Source organism: Periplaneta americana, chromosome 13 (genome assembly GCF_040183065.1).
Source record: "Periplaneta americana isolate PAMFEO1 chromosome 13, P.americana_PAMFEO1_priV1, whole genome shotgun sequence".
NCBI lineage: Eukaryota > Metazoa > Arthropoda > Insecta > Blattodea > Blattidae > Periplaneta > Periplaneta americana.
The window spans coordinates 142888072-142893160 of NC_091129.1; the positions used below are offsets into that span (position 1 = coordinate 142888072).

At 36.3% G+C, this 5089-nt stretch overlaps 1 non-coding gene across 1 annotated transcript; it reads right to left on the reverse strand.

The window, feature by feature from the left end:
* Positions 1-2677: 2677 nt before the first annotated feature.
* Positions 2678-2749, reverse strand: TRNAN-GUU (transfer RNA asparagine (anticodon GUU)). Its single transcript has one exon. It is a non-coding gene; the product is annotated as a tRNA-Asn (tRNA).
* Between the last annotated feature and the right edge of the window lie 2340 nt (positions 2750-5089).

Sequence of the window (5089 nt, forward strand, 5' to 3'; positions counted from 1 at the left end):
TTATCTAAAATAAAATGAAGTAAAAATAAGGAAAAAAGAAGGTACAGAAAGAAGCCTGATAAAAGAAATATTTTTTCCAAGGAAAAGACATGAAGATAAAAGCTATATTAATAATAAATCTGTAACCTTAATTTTTTTTGTGACTTCATACTAAATATTGTGATGTAACGGATTATCTGACCTCACAAATTGAAAAGTGTATTTGACTGAAAATTTATTATTATATATAATCGTTAATTATTTTTTTTGGTAATTTTTGATTCTGCAAAAATAATTTTGGTGTTAAGGTGTTTCATGAACTGTCCATTATACAACTCGTCGTGAATTAAATATTTTAAACAATTTTTATCAAAGCCGAGTGATCTTCTTGATCGTGTCACTTCAATAAATTTTTTGTTTGTGTGTCTGTATGTTTGTTACCTTTTCACGCGGTAACAGCTGAAACAATTTCCACGAAAATTCGTATGTAATATAAGCTAGGCTGTATGGCATTCAAAATACTTCTTTTTTAAAGGGGGAGGTTATAAGGGGGGCTGATATTTTACCAGGGGTCCTTTCAATTAAAGTAGAGAGATGTTTTTTTATTATTATTATTATTATTACTTACTTACTTACTTACTTACTGGCTTTTAAGGAACCCGGAAGTTCATTGCCGCCCTCACATAAGCCCGCCATTGGTCCCTATCCTGAGCAAGATTAATCCAGTCTCTACCATCATATCCCATCTCCCTCAAATCCATTTTAATATTATCTTCCCATCTATGTCTCGGCCTCTCCAAAGGTCTTTTTCCCTCCGGCCTCCCAACTAACACTCCATATGTATTTCTGGATTCGCCCATACGTGCTACATGCCCTGCCCATCTCAAACGCCTGGATTTAATGTTCCTAATTATGTCAGGTGAAGAATACAATGCGTGCAGCTCTGCGTTGTGTAACTTTCTCCATTCTCCTGTAACCTCATCCCTCTTAGCCCCAAATATTTTCCTAAGCACCTTATTCTCAAGCACCCTTAACCTATGTTCCTCTCTCAAAGTTAGAGTCCAAGTTTCACAGCCATACAGAACAACCGGTAATATAACTGTTTTATATTTATTATTATTATTATTATTATTATTATTATTATTATTATCATCATTACTAGGCGCCTATTATTATTATTATTATTATTATTATTATTATTATTATTATTATTATTATTTGGCCTTTTTTAATTTCAGTGTTATATATTCAGAAATTTAAGGTCGTTTTTCTGTGATTTTTATGTCATACATTTTCGAGCCTAAGTCATCATTAACTTATTACATAGAAGATGTTTTTTATGAATTTTTATGAAAATTCATACACTAAAAAGAGTTCGAAATATTCTTCCGTTGGTCCTCTAGAAGAATTTAATGCAGACGCTTTTGATCCCTCATTTTGATTACTGTGACACTCTCTACACTGACTTTACATGAGACAGACAGACAGACAGACAGACTACAGCGTGAATAATTTCGAGGGAAAAATTGTTCAAATCAACTTTACAGGGAGTTATACCTGAAATCTTGATTTGCAGACTACAGCGTGTTCATAATGCATGAGTTAGATTTATTTGCAACGACAGTAGATCTGACCGTATTACACCTTCACTAAATATGTTGTTCTGGGCCTGTCTCCAAGAGTGAAGAACTATTCACTCTCTCACTTTACTCTTCAATATCTTTAGAACTCTAACCGCTAGCTACTTAGCTTTCAACACTTGTCCTATATCATGAAATAGATACTCGCTCACAACACCACATCACACTCTCCATTCCTAAACACAGAACATCCTTCTACTCTTCATCTTTCACCGTCTCTGCAGCTCATCTCTGGAACTCTCTACCACAACATGTCAGAGACTGTCGGACATTGTCTACGGGAGATTGTGAAAATGATCGTGGGAATAGTGTTCTAGTTTCAAAATTAAACTAAAATAGCACTTTTTCAATTCAGACTTCTTTCAATTATAAGCCCTTTCCTCTGCGATAGTTTTGTAAAAAATATATACATTTCTTTTCCTTCCTTTCCCCTTTTTTGTTCTCATGAGCACCAGATTAATTTTTTACCATACCCTTTTTATTGTTAATTTTATTTAATTTTCGTATTTCTTTTCTTTTCATTATTCTCTTATCATATTCCATTGTTATATTTTTCCTTACGTTTTCCATATTTACTATTTGTACTAAATGAGTTGCTTTTACTATATTCCAACGTCTTTTACTTTCTTTTTTCTATTATGGTATTATTTTCATGTTGTTTAGTGTCGATTTTGTTATGCTATTGTTATTATTATTATTATTGTAATATGTTAGTAGTATTCTAACACAGAATAAATATGGGAAATGTCTGAATAATTTCGAGGGAAAACTTGTTGCGGAGCCGGGTATCGAACGGGGGACCTTTGGTTTAACGTACCAACGCTCTACCACTGAGCTACCCGGGAACTCTAACCGACACCGATCCAATTTTTCCCTCTATATCCACAGACCTCAAAGTGGGCTGACAACCGTCAAGCAACTAACTTCGAGTGCACACTAACTCTGTGTGACTTAAATTGTGGTTTTCTGTTAACGAACAGTTACGTGTATTATGCTAATCAAGATTTCAGGTATAACTCCCTGTAAAGTTGATTTGAATAATTTCGAGGGAAAAATTGTTCCCGAGCCGGGTATCGAACCCGGGACCTTTGGTTTAACGTACCAACGCTCTACCACTGAGCTACCCGGAACAATTTTTCCCTCGAAATTATTCACATCAACTTTACAGGGAGTTATACCTGAAATCTTGATTTGCGTGGGAAATGTCTGTTATTATTCGGTTGAGAAGCCTTTTATCATCCAGTCTGCTGTCAAAAAATCTGAAAGTTAGAATTTATAAAACAGTTATATTACCGGTTGTTCTTTATGGTTGAAAAACGTGGACTCTCACTTTGAGAGAGAAACATAGGTTAAAGGTATTTGAGAATAAGGTGCTTAGGAAAATATTTGGGGCTAAGAGGGTTGAAGTTAACAGGAGAATGGAGAAAGTTACACAACACAGAACTGCACGCATTGTATTCTTCACCTGACATAATTAGGAACATTAAATCCAGACGTTTGACATGGGCAGGGTAGGTAGAACGTATGGGAGAATCCAGAAATGCATTCAGAGTGTTAGTTGGGAGGCCGGAGGGAAAATACCTTTAGGGAGGCCGAGACGTAGATGGGAAGTTAATATTAAAATGAATTTGAGGGAGGTGGGATATGACGATAGAGAATGGATTAATCTTGCTCAGGATAGGGACCAATGGCGGGATTATGTGAGGGCGGCACTGAACCTCCGGGTTCCTTAAAAGCCAATAAGTAAGTAATTAAGTAAGTTAGTAGTATTCTGGTCTTTAACTTTTTGTTAAATTTTCACTGCTTGTATACTTTGTGACCTGGTAGAGTGTAAGAGAAGGTCCTATGGCCTTAACTCTGCCAGTATAAATAAATAATAATAATAATAATAATAATAATAATTATTATTATTATTATTATTATTATTATTATTATTGGGCGGCCGGGTAGCTCAGTTGGTAGAGCAGCTGGCTACGAACTGGAAGGTCCGGGGTTCGTTCCCGAGTGGTGACGGGATTTTTCTCGTTGCCAAACTTTCAGAACGGCCCCGAGATTCACTCAGTCTCCTATAAAATTGAGTACCGGGTCTTTCCCGGGGGTAAAAGGCGGTCAAAGCGTGGTGCCGACCACACCACCTCATTCTAGTGCCGAGGTCACGGGAAGCATGGGGCTCTACTTCCATTCCCCCCCCCCCCCCCCAAGTGCCTTCATGGCATGTGACGGGAATACCTTTACCTTTTATTATTATTATTATTATTATTATTATTATTATTATTATTATTATTATTATTATGTTCGCTTCAACATAATCTCATTCTGAAAAGACCAACGCTAGACATTCATAAAGAAACATAGTCCCATATATTACAAGTAAATGCAATACCTTAATCTTACGAAAAAAAATGTCCGATTCGTAACTCTAGGTTTGTTCTAATGAAACAGACTATGTAGTCTTTGATGAAGAGAAATATTCGTGAACATCGGGCAGAACTATTGTAGGTAGGCTACAATATGGCTTCGAGATATCAATTTCATAACCTTTGTGGACTATACACCGCCCTTCACCTTTAAAATATCAAATTATTGTACAAATAACATCAGCAAAGTTCTTTCACAGCCAAACGACTCACATGCAGGAGTTATAATATTGAAATCGGACTCAGAACAAAAGCTTCGGCGCTGTTCGCACAGAGAGATCAAGTTTATACATACGTATGTATGTTTTTATGCACAGCACATACGGTGATCTGAATGGAAATGGATAGACGGACACTACGATCCTAGTTACATCAACAGCATAAAGCACGTCAAAAACACAAAACATACAAACACAGAGGCAATTTGCCGGTGCATGAACACACATACACTATGAAGAGATAGTAGCTTGTAGAAGCCATTATAAATATGGGTACAATAATGCGTTGTTATCAAAAGCCTGTTCCGGCAAACGAACTGTACTGTAATGAAAGTGGAGTGTTTTATTCTACATATATGGTTAGGAACTAGTATTTGAAATAACTCTACATAATAGATACAACATATCAACTGGCTGGCAGAAAAATACTAATTTATAATAACACAGTAATATGTTATGGTGCTTCAAAACGCAGAAAACACATTGCATTTTCAGTTTGGCAAGCAACTCTTTTTAAAATTCCGAGTTAAATTTTACGCCCCAAATATTCAGTTCCGTAAATGACACAATGTTCTGTGGGTTTTATATACTTATGGCTTTCAAGGAACCCAGAGGTTCATTGCCGCCATCACATAAGCCCGCCATCGGTCCCTATCCTGAGCGAGATTAATCCACTCTCTATCATCATATCCCACCTCCCTCAAATCAATTTTAATATTATCCTTCCATCTACGTCTCGGCCTCCCCAAAGATCTTTTTTCTTCCGGTCTCCCAACTAACACTCTATATGCATTTCTGGATTCGCCCATACGTGCTACATGTCCTGCCCATCTCA